This window comes from Solea solea, chromosome 1 (assembly GCF_958295425.1).
Source record: "Solea solea chromosome 1, fSolSol10.1, whole genome shotgun sequence".
Taxonomy (NCBI): domain Eukaryota; kingdom Metazoa; phylum Chordata; class Actinopteri; order Pleuronectiformes; family Soleidae; genus Solea; species Solea solea.
In genome coordinates, this window is record NC_081134.1 from 12,301,199 (window position 1) to 12,317,773 (window position 16,575).

Genomic DNA, 16,575 nt, shown 5'->3' on the forward strand with positions numbered 1-16,575 from the left:
GGTTTTTACCGACTCTGGTAAAACTTAATGTAAATAATACTGGCTGTTCTTGTTTTGTCCTCAGTGGATTCAAAATGAATAAAAGATAGACAGACGTTACACACTGTAGCTTTAGAAGTACTCCAGTAGTAATATAGATTTTGTTTTGTTGCTTAAATTGTATTTTGAAATTTAAATGTAGGATAAAAAAATATAAATGACTGTTGAAGAAGGAAAGAAGGTCTGTATCTGTCACCCAAATCTGATCCGTGTATATATTTTGGAACAAACATGGTGATTTTATCAAGTCTGTCAATCAAAAGACAAATAAAAATAGAAACTGATTATAGCTTATTGGATTCATCCCCATCTCCGCAAGCTTACATTCTCGCAAGCAGTCATCACACACATCACGCATTTACAGTGGGAGTCTACAACGTTTATGTTGCCTGGGAATACAACAATGTTGTGCCCTTTTGGATATTTGCATGCATAATGCATCTAAATACTGTATGACATATTTGTAAAACAAAAAAATGTGATGGATAAACTCAAATTTGAGCACTAATATTATTATCCAAGTGCATGCCAAAAATTGTTGCTACTAAAAAAATATTAATTTAAATCTGCCATGACATCGCGATGACACGCAGAATAATAATGTATAACTATTAATACTTGCTGCTGGGCCTTGTGACTGTTAATGAATGAAAGAAATGAAATTTAAATGTCCTTAAATACTAAAGCCTTGAAAAACAATTTTGACGATTTTTCTACGTTTGTATTGACTCGGAAATGACGACCTAACTTTAGCTACAGTAGCTAAAGTGGATGATGAGATTCTGGCGGCTCAGTGGTCGTGAAAGGTTAAAACTAGGGTTTGAGATCTCCGCAAAATTTTACATTACATGTCATTTAGCAGACGCTTTTATCCAAAGCGACTTACAATAAGTCTAAATCTCAGCATATGCTGTAACGTCTGTGGTGGACATGGTGTTTGGTGGTGATTCAATTGTTTTTAACAACAAATTGATCCCTACATTATTTGTGCGGCACCACGGAAAGAAAAATGCATGTTCAACTGCACGAGCACAGGGATATAAAATATATATGTTATCTTTTTGAGCAGCAGACTCTCCAATACTCTCAGGACATGGCTCTGCCTGTCGATGAGCAAAAATGGATTTTGAAAATGAGAGAGGGCTTTGATAAAAGTTTTCTATTACCTCAGTCGTTCAAGTAAAGCTGGCGATTCCCAGGAACCTTTATATACCTTCAACAGTCTTCTGAATACAGGTTCATATTTTTCAGCCAATAGGTCTGTAAATAGCAAAATGTGAAGTGTGAGGACAGACTGTGCAGGGCTCTATTGCAGTACAGTCATGTGTATAGGGAATGAAAATTTGAAAATTGTACTCAAAAAAAATACCACAAGATTGTAAACTTAAGTAGACAACAATGATTTGTTTTTTAAACACTGCACTTATTTCATGTTTTTGACAACTTTTGCTCCATTTTGAGATGAGCTAGTAGTAGCTGCAACCAAGGCAAGAGTTAGAACTTAAGATGTTTCTCTTCTCAGGATTGCCTGCAACTTCAGGTAAACATGCAGTAAAAATAATAACCACACACACAAAATACCCACATGTTTAACAAAATAAAATGTGTGTGCGTCAGGATCCATTCATCCCAGACTCACTCTCTCCGAGGAGCCTTTCTGTGCAACTTGCTTCAACTGTGTTTGAACAGAGATTGTTTCTGCACTGCTTTTTTTTTTGCTTTGTTATGGCATTAAAATCTGCTTCAGTGCCTTGCTAAATGAACATGCCAGGCATATAACTCACACACACACATGCTGGCATTATATGACAGACAGCTGTGAACACACAACTTGATAAGAGATCATTTTGTTGATTTGACACTATGGATTTGTGAGTTATTTAATGAAACAAGTCTCTTACAGAAGTGTCCTTAAAATAATGAATTGTAAAATGCTCGTCCACTCACTGCCTTCTAAGGACAGGATCGATACATCTTGTATGATGCTGAGTACGCAGAAACTCACTGCCATTATCCAGAGAACAACACACAAAAAACATGACAGATATGACAAGAACACTATTGTGAGATGACACTGTTTTATATGTGAGGTTCCAGACATGGAGGCCGTGGAAGCACACAGCTCGCTGAATATCATCCATCATCCAAACACCTAGGAAAAGGATGAATATATTAGTCTATTTTTAGGGAGGTATTTCTACATTGTGCGGTTTCAATATTTGCCTCCATTATTTTGCAACAAAAAACAGGTAATGTGGATATGTAAGGCAGAGAATTATCCTATCAACAGGGAACATAGCTTACAGATGGAGTCACAAGTAATGGAAAGTAATTTTCACCGGGGGCTGTTTTCCATGCAGGATAGTTACCACACTGCCAGCTCAACTAGGACAAATGGCAGCCATTCTGCCAAGTCTCTACGGAAACCTATACTAAATAGATAAGTATGTCCAGCTGAGGGCCTTAGATGCCTAAATGTCTCCCAACAGTACTGTCTGGACAACCTGCACCATAACAAAAGCACATTCTCAAAATGGGAATCTCCAGTTTCCAGGCGGATCGGGGCAGCGTCTTCAGTGATGCGGATGTTCAACCGGTCTCTGAAGAGGGAGCTAAGCCAGAAGGCGAAGCTCTCGATTTACCAGTTGATTTTACCGACCCTCACCTATATGGCCATGAGCTTTGGGTAATGACCGAAAGAACAAGATCGCGAATACAGGTGGCCGCAATGAGTTTCCTCCACAGGGTGGCCGGGCTCAGCCTTAGAGTAGAGCCGCTGCTCCTCCACGCCAAGAGGAGCCAGTTGAGGTGGTTCTGGTATCTGGTTAGGATGCCACCCTGGGGAGGTGTTTCAGGCACGTGGTGACCCAGGACACACTGGAGGGATTATATTTCTCGGCTGGCCTAGGAAGACTTAGGATCTCCCCGGAGGAGCTGGCGGAAGTGCCAACGACTATGATGAAAATCCAGTTTCATCCGACCTTGCATACTTTTTGGGAAAATCTACTGTATCACACAGATTCTTCAAGCTCGAAGTTATACATGACAAATGTGGTTGACAGCGGCAGGAGTTAGAAGACAGCAAGCTGTTTTTTTGGACTGCGCTGTTTCAGGTGCACACTGAGACATGAAATGCAATCTAATGAAGCAAGTTTGCGTAACAGATCCATGACTATACAGCAGATTGTAATGAGATGATGGGGGGGGGGGAGTATATTCATGGCAGTTGTTCAATCATTTCTAGGTAGAAATCACAAGCTAGACAGCAGAAATGTGGTGTCTTTGAAACAGTTTAATCCACCCAATAATATTTTGAGACTGTGTGTTTCATGAAAGGTAGAAAACAGACTGAAGAGGGCCTTGAATACTACAGATGTCAGCTGGTTGAGTGACTTGACAATTCAATAGACAGAAAAGGTAGAATGCTGAAAGCTAACTTAAATAGATCATCAGGGCTGAAAGAAATGTACTTTTGCTCTGTAACAAAAGTTGTTAGAAACAATACAATAAAGAGGTAGAACAACTATTAATTCAGCTCTTATAGGACATTTTACAACCGATCAGGGTCATGTGGAGATACAGATCACCATTGTGCATTGAGGCCCAACAGCTAATAGCACAATTAGGGTCAGTGGCTATATATTTGCTAATTTAAGGGCATCTTACATCTTCACTTTAACTCAACTGTGAAAGTGAGTGTGGGTATTGTAAAGTGCAGTATATCAGGTATACATGGGAGGTGTAAAGTGCAATATGTCAACAGTATAACAGAAGATAATGTAATTGAATTCATTCATTTTACCCCATTAAGTTGTTTATTTACTCAAATGGTACTTGACTGTGATGTTAGGTTTAAGTTGGATGATCCACAACATGACTTTTTGATCTAGCAGTGGTTTGCTGGTGCGTCCATGCTCTAACTATACCTGCATGACAAAATTTGAATTATGTTCCTTGTTTTTAGACCTAAAGAGTGTTGTGACATCATCACATTAAAAATGTGTTTTGATTTTTTTTGTTAGTTTCCTTGTAAATGCCTAACTCCACATATGTGATTTGTTTTAGCTGCATTTGGGGAAAAAAATAAATTTGAAGCGGTTATGTGTAATGGGCTTTTCTTCAAGCCTTCAAATGGCATCACATTAGCTACACAGACTTCAGTAATGCACTAGTCACAATTTACCATGACTGTTTTTCAGTGTTGGTTATTCACAGAGGAGGAATAAACTGCACAGTGTGACAGTAAATAAAGTAAATTGAAGCTTCCTTTGAATTGAAATTGTGAATGGTTCTAGCTAGATAATGAGAGCCCCTTAACAGTTAAGCAGTAAAGCAAGTAATTGCTTTTTCATGGACTCAGATTTTGAATTTCTATCATGGGGTGAGACTAAAATAACCCATTCACATGGATAGCAATTAAACTCCTCAGTGAAATTCTGACATGGTTCAGTTCAAAGGTAATCACATAACTTTGCTGTGATCCATACTAAATTCCCTCTCAGGTAGTGTAGCTGAAGTTATATTAAATCCATGTACTGCCATGAACATGTCCATGGACAACTCTGTATTACAGACAGGAATTTGCAGGATAAAATAAATGTGAAGGTTCTAAAACTACTTTCCAGTCAAGACTAGGGACGTCCCGAACCCCCCCCCCCCGGTCCCCAAAAAGGTCACTGTCAATAAAATAAATGATATTCTTGACTGAAGTTTAAAGGTACAACACTCAACAGCACTGTATATCTACTACCAGCAAGACAATTTGCCTCAAATGGCTACTACAAATCGTGATAACCTCTGTGACACACAGATTTATCTGTCAGTTCTGCAAATACTTCACAAAAGCCTGAAATAAATGGGCTTCCATTATGGGCTTTTATTTTTTTAACTGATCAGATAATGTCAGACTTGAGAATGGGATATCCCTAGTCGAGAGAAACTTTAAGCAAAGTCATGCACTCTCAGTGTACATTATATAGTTCAATGTTGACAAATATAATTAATTAATTAATAGACTGTCCAGCTGTGTTTCCCAAACTTTATTATGGAGACCCACTTTTTTAACAAACCGTCGGAACCAAAAATAAATTGTGACAACACAGCACATTTTGCATTATATAATGTTTTCTGACTATTTTTACTGCCATTTTTATAGCACCTAATATTATTTTGAAGAGGCTTGGAGCCAAGTCAACCTTGAAAAGATGTGGCCCTTTTTTAAATATTAATCTTCAATAAAAATTTTACTCCAAATTTGCAACCACCCGTGGACCCACCTGTGGTGACCAACCCAGTCTTTGGCAGTGATGGGAATAAAGTCATTAAAATAAACTGGAAGTACAGACATTACTCCCCCCTCATTGAGATAAAAGGCAAGAATGTATATGTAGAGTATAAAAAACATTAAATTAGTGTAGATAAGTGTAGATAAGTGTATAAAGTTTTTTGTTAATAATGTATAATAATAGTGTCCATTTCATTCATTAAACATATTTTATATTCAGATTGATGATAAATACTTGAGCATACACTTGAATTTTTGAGTTTCATTAAGGGGGGAATCAATATTCGCCAAATGTAGTGCAATATTTACTTTTTACTTTCTAATTGTAGTTATTTGGGAGAAGTAACTAGTAACTTTAATACATTTTTAAGGTGACGTGCCCAACATTGGTATTTGGGAAAGATGGCTATGGCATAGGGCTAGCCAGGAAAAGAATTATAAAATTCACTTTATATTCTATAACTGAAATGTTTATTATTGTACTCACATGTCCCTAACTTCAATTGACCTTAGATCACTTAAAATGGCAAATGTAATAGTGTTTTTTTTAATCATTATTATTATTTAATGTATTACGTTAACATATTGTCAGCAGTGTAATGTAACATAATAAATGAAAGGCTTAAACTGGTCACAGACAGATGAGGTAATGTAATGTGAAGATTTTCTGGAGGGTGCAGAAAAATAATAGGTTTGTGACCAGCGTGTGATAACAGAGCATGCCGAGTCAAATACAGGACATATTGAAGCAATCCGTTTGATTTACCACCGTTTTCATCTCTGAGTCTGACTCGCCCGGCAACCACTTTCACATGGTGTTCTGTCCACCAGCAAGCGCAGACTGCATTACTGGACTGGTCACAGTGAATGGATGCTGCTAACAAGTTGTTGCTCCTCTCTGACCCCTGTTTGCACACGTGTGTGTTTGTGTGTCATGGTGGATATGTTTCTTCCAGTGTGTGTGTGAGTGTGTGTGTGTGTGTATGTCAGAGTATGTGACCCAGACTGACTTGTTTCCAATAAGGAAATTAAATCCATTGTGTGATTTTTTTTTTTTCTCTCTCCCCCAGCGAACCATTTTCTTTTATTACTTCACCTGCACTTCTTTGAGCCACTGGGTGTGCTCCCCCACTGCAACCAACTCCCAGACAAGCATCAGCAGCATCTATCTTGTGGACAGAAGTGCTGAGTGGCTATTACTTCTCAGCAGACCACATAAAAACTACAGCAATTAAATGCTATTGGGCCGTTCGACTTTGTCTTCTTAGAGGAAAAAAAAACAGTAGGGGGTGAGAGAGGAAAGGCACAGAAGTGTAAGACTGAAAGCAAAAAAAAGAAAAACCAAGACCTTAACTACTTAACAGAGAGAAAGATCTTTATGTCAGTACTTTTAAATGAAGATGGATGAATTAAGGGTTTCAAAAATGTGAAAGTAGCTAAGAAATTAAAGCAGATGCAATACATTTTAGTGTCGTTCTCAAAGGAACACAAGGAGGCATTTTGAACTGAGATAAAATGCTTAGTCTGAGTAGAGCATGTGGGAGTGCATTCAGGTCTCCCCACTTTTATAGAGCTTAAGTGCATTGTTGTTCTGCCCTCCACTAAAAAGCTTCAGTCATGTTGTGTGGCCTTCAGCCTGCTCAAGTGAGAGTCACTTTTTCAGTTATGACTTTAAAAATCTATTTTGTAAAACAGAGGAAAATGGGTGAAGACAGGCCAGTGCTGATGTAGTTGCACATGAACAATATAAGTACATGTATACAAATACATGTGTGTGTGTGTATATATATATATATATATGTACATACATACATATATACACATACATATACATATATACAGTACATATATAAACACATATATACACATATATATACATACACATATACAAGAAACTTTTATAAGAACAGACTTAATAAGATGTAGGAAAAGCATGATTGAAACTAACAAACTGCTGCTTGTCTCATTACCAAGCAAAGTCACATTAGATTAACCGTGGTCTAATGTAACGGTTGCACTGCGTTGGCCTCTCATGATCAGTCTGTCTATCTATCTCTCCGTCTCCTTGTTAAATCCATCACTTTCTTACGCTGCCATTTATCCACTAGCGTTTCTCTCTCTTCTTGCCTCCTTCAGCTTTTTGGTTTTTTTGCCTTTCTGTCTAACTGACATTGAGATGCATTTCGGGTGATTGGAACGGAGATGGAGCTTGACCAGCAAATATGTGGCGATGTAGGCGGTTCAGGGCATATTGTGGGCAAAGAAAAGTAAAGTCATATCATAGCAGCTGCTTTTTTTTTTTTTAAATGTAAATTAGCCATTAACAGTCATCTGCTCTGTCTTCAAGACACCTGTAACACAACTTCAAAGAGGCTGCATCTGTATCTTCTATTCTGTTTTGTGGGACCAAACTAGAAAATGTGATGTGACTTGTATCATCATTACTCAGAAGGTAATGTGGATACTAATGACACATGAAAACCAGGTGTCAGATGTCAAGAAACACAGTTTAAAACGCTTTGTGCCTCTCTCTTTCTGCAGAAAAACTGAAGTTAAGGTCATAGCATTGCACCATTTAGAAGTGAGTGTTAGAAAGTACTCTAAATTCCCTTTAGAGCAGGCAAATTGCTCGGACAAAAATCCCTGAGATCGCAGGTGAGAGGTTACAAAATTCAGGAGAGGAGTGAAACAAATACAACATTCAGATTGGAAATAAGTTATAAAAGTTACTGTATTGACATTGTAAATGGGCTATGAACCGATACATGTTGACATCATCTACCACTGGTGTTGAGCTTTCCTGCTTTAGCTCCTGGACCATGGTCAGCAAGCACAGGGGAGGTTGTTTCTCCAGGACCAGCGATGACGCTATACTTTGGGTAACTTCCTTACGTTTTACTGGCAGAATATGAACCCATGGAAACTCAGCTTAATCTGGAGGTATCTGGGCACATCTGGGCCGAACAATACACATTAGTAGCTTACTTTGTCCCTGCTAACATTAATTTAGTGCTTTAGTGCGTGCATCTCATGGTCCCACACACACACAACTGGACCACTCCATCTGTTTCAATCAACAGCTCACTCAGTGCGCCCAACATGGCCCTTCTAACATTAAACATAAGACTAGCTTAGGACATTTTTGGACCACTTTGTGCAAAAATGTAAATTATGCAAGCACATCCAAGTTTACATAAAATAGTGATGCATATAGTAGATAAATTAATTCAGCTTATGCAGTGTGGCTAAAATAAAGCCCCTAAAATTATGATGCAGAGATATTGAAGGAGACTAGCTGATTAATTGTAGCACTGTTTCTGACCTTCTGACTTAGTGATCTGTTTAGACCACAGGAGGAAAGTCCTGTGATTTTGTCCAATGAGAACAAACAGTTTGCCAATAGCCTCTGGCTATCTCGATGTGCAAATAAGCACTGTGTTTCCCCTGGCCAGATCGATGTGTCTCGATTAGGTTGCTCGGGCCAAAAAAGGAATACAGTGACGTTCCTATTCCTCAGCAACCAAAAACCCATTCTCATTGAATACATGAAGACAGTGATGTGCACAAACACACATGCATGTGTGCACATACACATATAATGGGGAAATGCAGTAAGACACAGTGATGACACACAGACGTCATTTGTCCCATGGTATTTAGCACAGACGTCAAATAGTGTAGAGTCCAACAAAAAAATCAATGGGCATTTGCAACAATCAATGCCCAGATTCCCATGAGAAGTAATTAGAAAGGCAAACACGCAGCACTGCTACTTTCCATCGCTCTGCCTATCACAGAGTCCCACACTAAGTGCTTCTTCACCGCAGGGTAAAAACAAAGTTCAACACAGCAGGGATGCATCCAAGGAAGGATTGAGTTTATATGTTATGAACTGTAGCTGACACGATGTAAAAATAAATAATAAAATGGGTGTGGAGCGAAGAGCGATAGTGTGGCTCCCTGCTATCGGTAAAAAAAACAAAGGAACATTTGTCATTTGATTTAGTTGTTAAACTCTGTCTTTGACCTACAGGTGGGTTTGTGCATCCTGTTTTTTACTCTTTCAACAATCTTGTCTCCCCATCTTAACAATTACATTGATATAGATCTTTGAGCAACACAGTAGTGACACTACTGGCAATGAAGAGGTTTCTGCTTTTGAAAATGCCAAGACAACATTTGTGACGATGGAACGATTATTTCAAAACCAGTTCATCAGTTAATTATTTTCTCAACTAATCATTTAGTAATTTCATCTATACAATGACAGAAAACGGGGCAACATGTAGACTGATGTTTCATGTCCTCAAACGTCTGTTTGTCCATAGACAAAATAGATTTAGTTTAGTGTTAACGAGGAGCAAACAAACCAACGTGTATTTAATGAATGTGTTAAAACTAACTGTTGCAGCCCACAATGTGACAATTCATTTTCTCTCCCAAGTAATACACGTTATTTAACAATCTAGTAAATTCCCTTATGAGATTGTGTACTGTATACTTCCCAATTTAGCTCTAGTCCTATCTAGTCCTGTCACTCACAAATAATCTACCACCAAACTACCAGCCTCTGTCAGTGTATTATTGAAAAACAGATGACAAATAGAATTTGAGAGATAGACACACTTACATCTAATTAACGACAAAGCGTATTACTAGCTCAAAAAAAAGAAGTGTGGAATAGTTTGCTAATTTTTGACAATCCTGAGCAGGCTTGTCAGCCTCAGGCCATCTCTGCAGCTAACAAGCCTGCTGTTCATGTTCATTCTGTTTAAAGGGAGAATAGATGTGTCTAAAATCCATAGATTAAACCACTATCACTGTATCTGCGCTTTGCATGCACAATGTATAAAATAATATAATTCTTGACCAACAAGAAGTGTAATTAAAATACTGAAGTTGTCAAAGTCAATGCATCATTTCGGTGGAGTGAGCTACAGAGTCAAACTACTGCAGGAGGAATAATGGTGTCTCTAGATCACCGAGATATGTAGCACACAGTTATTGCTCCCGTGTGCTCCGATGCTAATGCAGCTAAAGGGAGCATCCAGGGACACATACAGATAGCAAATACGCCTCAGCTTATCTTAAAGAATGTCTAGTCAGCCTCACACAAAAAACCCCAATGTGTGATAAAATAAAAAGGTGTTTTTTTTTTATTATTATTATTATTCAAGCCATTTAAAAGCAACAACAAGAAGGCACCCGGTGACCTCAATCAAATGATCATTAGTTTGTGCATTGAAAGGAAAACATAACCTTTTCTTCATGCTTTCTAATCACATCCGGTACCACATTGAGTTGCTATTCATTGTACGCCATATGAATACATTTTTTGCAATTTTTGCAAAATTGAAGAAGGCAGTAAACATTATGCCCGCACACACACACGCACAAACACACACATATTCTTGTCTGCCTTTACTTATAATGCCTTCCATAGCCTCATAACATTACAAATGAATGCCTACCCCAGCTCTTCCTTACCTGGAACTAAATCTACCCCTAAAACCAATTCAACAATTGAGGGCTGGGCACAAAATGTTGTCCTCACAACCACAGGGAGACATGTCCAGGCATATACAAAGCTGATGCTGTAGCACAAATTGTAAAGACGCACCTCACCTTGAGAGGACGAGACACAGTCGTTCCTTTCAGTCTTCTCTAGCTTGCAGCTGTCAACAGAGAGAAAAGAGGCAGTTTCAAGACCCTGACTTGATGTGGAGAGGGACACTTGTGAATGGAAGCACAGCTATTTTTCTATAGTGAACACTTGGATCAGGTGTACAAAAATAAAACTACTAAACTGTACATACTGTATATTAACCACAGTAACCTAAGCTGTGGTTCTGACATCTGCTCAGTTAAAATAACCTTACAGGGTTGTTGTTTTTTTATTCCAATGAAGACACTCAACATTCTGCATCTAATTTTGCTTTGCTAATTTAACAGTTGCAAATGAAATACCCATTACATGTTATTACGCTTGATAATGTTCCGTTTGTGAGTGTTGCAACTGAGATAATTTGCAATCATAATGGTTTTGAAGGACACTAGATATCACGCTCATTTTACCCTCGAGACATGAGCCAGCACTTGACACTAGACTGTTGAAAAAGGTAGGGAATGCAGCCGTGGTTTGTCTTTAAAGACTCTAGCATTACAGGACTTGACCTTTCCTGTTATGTAAGTAGAGCTGCAACTAACGATTATTTTCATAATCGATTAATCAAGGAGTCGTCTGGTCCATAAAATGTCAGATAATGTTGAAAAATGTCGAACAGTGTTTGTCAAACCTGGAAATTATGATATTCTCAAATGTCTTCTTTTTGTCCACAAAACAAAATGATTCTGTTTTAATGATTTCTTTGTCATGTGGAGCCAAGAAACCAAAAAAATATTCACATTTAAGAAGCTGAAACAATCAGAAATCTTGTTTAAACAATGAAAAAAGCTTATTAATTATCAGAATATTTGACGACTAATTTAGTGATCGATTAATGATCAAGTAATTGTTTCAGCTCTATATGTAAGGTTTTCAGTTTCATGATATTAGATGGCCATATTGTTCCAGTGTGTGGTCAAATTCAAGTGCTTATTAAACACAGCTGCCTTCAGTATCTTGAATGGTCCAGGTAAGATTCAAATTATAACTTTGTGAGTAACGACTGATCAATATATTCATGATATTCATGCAACTTGCCCCAGTGTCTCTAAAAACTAAATAATAGATGAAATTAGTCCAAATTAAACATTAATCTCTCATTAACTGTAGAAACACGGCAGTGGAGGCAACCAAATGCAAATAAGCAAGTCACACAATTAATATTCACAAGGTCAGAGACACCAGATCATCTAGGCTCTGTGGTGCTTTCAGGAAAGTTTGATTTCACTTTTAAACAAACAAATGGACAAAGTCACCATCAAAGGCAATAGATTTCCGGCTTACTTCTGTTGCCAAATGGTTGCAAATTAGAAAACAAAAAACATCAAGACAGCACAGATGGATCTCTACAGTACAAGTTCGATCTGATTTTCCCAACCCTAACATCTCACAAGAAGTTGTGAATTAAAACATACCCAATAATAAACAATTAAATGCTTTAAAAGAAACCACACACCCAAGCTGAGAAACCGTGTTTTTGAGAGTTCTTGCTGCACTAAGGGGAACAGCTCATACTGTAAGGTAAAACCAAATAAAATCAATTCAAACTGCCAGACTGTGTAGATTTAGATTTAGTCTCTTATTATACACACACAAATATACAGTATGTGCTCATCTAATCTTTGTTTGGTTTAGTTTCAAAAGATCAAAACTAGCCTTTATATGACTTAGGGAGACAAGCAAATAAGGGAATCTACAGATGGTGATTATAAATTATAAATTCCATGACACACACAAAGAGAGAGGGAATGTCTGACATGCATCCAGTCACATCTGCTGTCGCAGCAGACAGTGCCTTTGGTGAGCTGATGATGTGGTGTGTGTGCGTGTGCGCGTGTGTGTGCGTGTGCGCGTGTGTGTGCGTGTGCGCGTGTGTGTGCGTGTGCGCGTGTGTGTGCGCGTGTGTGCTTTGGTGGGATTTTTCACAGCTTTCAGTTCATCATGTCATGCTTTCCTGAGGACATAATCCACCCACTTGGGGGAGGAAGTGATGAGAGAGGCACAAGAGTGTGAAAGAGGAGAAAAAGACAAAAAAAAATCTAAAAGATTAAAACGGTTAGTTAATTTTTACGTTGTACAAATCCCTGAAAACATAACGACCACAGTTACTCACACTCATCTCCTCACCACCATTAAAATCTGGCACCGGGAGGAGACTGCAGTTGCTGCATGCGCCACACTTTACACGTGTGTTTCACAGCCGCCAAAATTGCCGCACTGCACGGCCCCGCTCATTTACGATGGTTTGCACATAGTTAACAAGGTATCTCCTCTGAAATAGTTGAGGTAATATCCGCAGATACAGCCCTAAGACAAACTATAGACAAAAGAAAAAATAAATGAACAAATACAGTATGACACAAAAGAAGACCTTGTCCTTGAAAAAAAAGTTGAGCATGCATCACATCATGCTGTACACTACAAGTGCTCCAATTCTGTGCCTTAAAAGGTGATACCAGTGGAGGAAGGAGGAGTTGAAAATGCTGATGGTTGCAGGATTCCCATTTCACATGAGACGAGGCATAAAGAGAGTAAAATGTACTCATTTTCAATGTAATATTCGCCTTTCAATTACATCATAAGCTTTCCCCGTCTTTGCAATAACTTTAGGTAAAGAAATGAATCTGAAACTGATGTTAAATTTACAAAATAAACCCTAGTTCTCTGAAGCATTAGTGAGGTACCAAAACAAATGATGAAAGACCACTGTCGGGGATGAACACCTCATGGAACGTCAAAATGAGGAACGAAATATACGGCACTACTACACAACACACTGTTACTCTGTGTGTTGATTGACAGATACTGATACTGCACCTATAAATGAAAAGAAAAACAAAATGATATTGTCTCAAATACCCGATATCCATTCATCCTCGTTAGGTCACCCCTTCTCCTATCTCACTAATACAGAACAGCTAAAATGTCACGGGAGCTGTAAGAATTGTATGACATTATACTGGTCAGACAAAAAAAACCCTCTCTACTATTTGTCCTCATTACAGAAAAGCCTTCGACAGCTCACCTTAATTACCCCCACCCCACCCACAGAGGGCTATTTTCCAACCCTGCTTGGCATAAGTCATTTTAACGACCACCATTTTGTCCCCCATCAGCTCAGGATGCCTATGCTTTAAATTCAGCAGTGCAAGTAAATCTGCCAGCTTTAATTAAAACAGCTTATTTAGTCGTGCTTTCTTTCGCTCCCTCTATCCCTGTGTCCCTGATGACATAATGGTGCTGGGAACTTCCCTCTGCAAGGCTGACTCAAAAGGAATGACCCTAAGAAACATGGAGGTGTGTTGCACCATTTTATGATGAGCTGGCAAGAAAAAAAAGTCACATCTCATCCTATATCCGCATCATCCTGCTTCAACCTGACTTCCTGAGTAAGAGGATCATTATGGAAATTGCTGAAACAGAGTCCACTAATAAGGAATGATGCTACATTATGTAAATGTAAAATATGCAAGAAATCAATGAGTTTGCGTCAGGCACTTTAAAAGTACAATGGGTTCCACAGTGTGTGGGGGGGAGGGGGGTAACGTCCTTGTTGTGAGTGAAGGTCGGCCTTTCTTAGGCGAATAACGATTTGTGAAGCCAAATCAATGATGCTCATTCAGGCCGTTTTCCTACAATATTGTTCAGGGACTAACTTTGGTGCCATTGATTAGCTGATTTATAGCTTGCATCTGCTCTGCGATCGCAGGGAAGGTAAAGCCACTCATTACAGGGAAACGGTGGGGGAGAAGAGAAGAGAAGAGAAGAGAAGAGAAGAGAAGAGAAGAGAAGAGAAGAGAAGAGAAGAGAAGAGAAGAGAAGAGAAGAGAAGAGAAGAGAAGAGAAGAGAATTTTGCATTTTGTCATGTATCAAATCCACCAAATATGCTGACTAAAGCTAAACAGATTTTTTTTTTACTTTATGCAGACAAATCACTATAAAAGCAACAAATTATGTCAGGAAATTTTGGCACATGGCTTCTGCTGGAACTGCAGATAGCATTACACCCAGCGTTGGATAGTAGTAATATATAATTCATTTTTTTTGGTGGCTATTCAATACAATGAGTATGTATTTTCAGAAACCAACACAGTTAGTCTAATTCAGTGTGTATAGATTTAGAGAGCTGCATCGGTAAATTAAGCAGCAACTTACAACTATTTGAATTTTTTATGATTTTTTGCATTTTTTATGCATCAATTATCCACAACAATGTAGGAACTTCAGAAAACAAATTGTCCAAAAAATGAGCAGTTTACAACACGAGTCACAACACGAAAACCTCTCACAGTGACGAAGTTGAAACTGTAAAATACAACAGAAAGGACACCCCCCAAAAAAAACAAAGGCACATGAATTTTTAATCCACTGAGGTTAAAACAAGAAAAGTCAATATTATTTTACATTTTTTTTCGCGTCACTGGGCCGAGTCAGCAGAAACCATCTTTGTGGCTGGCATCGCCCATCCATGTCCTACATTTTTAATAAAAATTAACTTTCTTTTTTCAAGTAAGACCCTCTTTAACGGTGGTTACTCAGTGCCATACCTCCTTCTCCACTGTCCCTAAATCTCTCTTTCTACACCTTACACCTTTCCTTACTCTTTCCTATTTTCACTCCTCTCTAACAGACAAAATTGCACTAATACATCTCCCTCCCTCTTTCTTTTACAGCTCCTCTCTTATCCCCCCCTCCTTTCTTATCTGCACCCCTGAAGGGGTTGTCTGTCTCCTAACCAGCTGAAGCAAGGCATCCACTGGTCTCTGCCTGGCCCCTATTATCAGAGCATGACAAGGAGCTGCAGTGTCGACATGTCAGCCTAATAAACATCCTTTATGGAAACGGCCTGGGTGTGTTTTGAGGGGAGTCAGTCAGCCACCAAGCAGTGGACCATTGATTTCATAGATGGCACATAGTGCTTACACTTCCACCCGTCTATTACACAATGGACAGGCTGCAATTGTTTTGCCATGCACAACCATACTTAGGACAGCCACACTCCTGGAGGCTTTCCATTTTGTTTGAGATGTGGTTTTATAAAGAAAGGCAGAAGGAGAGCAAGAGAGAAAGAATTAAAAAGTCTCCAGCATAGGTCAAGTATGGCAGCGCTTGAGGCAGCAAGACATTTAATCACGGGCTGCTTTTTCCAGACCTTTTCATGGGACATTCTTTAAAACGATTGTTTAGCAGGTCAAGGTCGCTAAGGCTTTCACATTTTCTCTTTCTTTACAATCCAATACTTTCTTGTTTTTAGTGCAGGGGGTGTGAAGTGTCATACAGCAGCGGAACATGCCATTTAATCACTTAGCAATAGCAATCAAACCCTTTACTTCCTCCATTGCACTTGAGCCAGCCTGTGTAGCTGACACCGTTAACTGATCCAGGACCACAGTGAGAGGGGGAGAATGATGGGACAAATAGATAGATATAGAGATAGATACACAGAGAGAGACAGAGAGAGAGAGACAGAATGTGTTAGAGACTCCAGTGCTCTTCAGCGGATGAGTAGTTCAGCACCACGGACAGCAACATTCTCTCAACTACAAATCAAGGAGATGCTGGTGAGAAAAACACATCAAACTGTGC

The 16,575-nt window shown here is 38.8% G+C and overlaps 1 protein-coding gene across 6 annotated transcripts in view; it reads right to left on the reverse strand.

Moving 5' to 3' along the window:
- Positions 1–16,575, reverse strand: part of tnr (tenascin R (restrictin, janusin)) — a 139,582-nt gene that overhangs the window by 82,171 nt on the left and 40,836 nt on the right. For 3 of the 6 annotated variants that reach the window (XM_058640754.1, XM_058640763.1, XM_058640718.1), the window contains exon 2: positions 10,949–10,998. The exons of 1 other annotated variant lie outside the window; for it this stretch is intronic. The gene's annotated coding sequence lies outside the window, so the exon portion shown is untranslated. Of the gene's footprint in view, positions 1–1,205; positions 1,278–10,943; positions 10,999–16,575 lie in introns of those variants that run through there. 2 more of the 6 variants (XM_058640727.1, XM_058640745.1) reach the window with 2 other exon arrangements.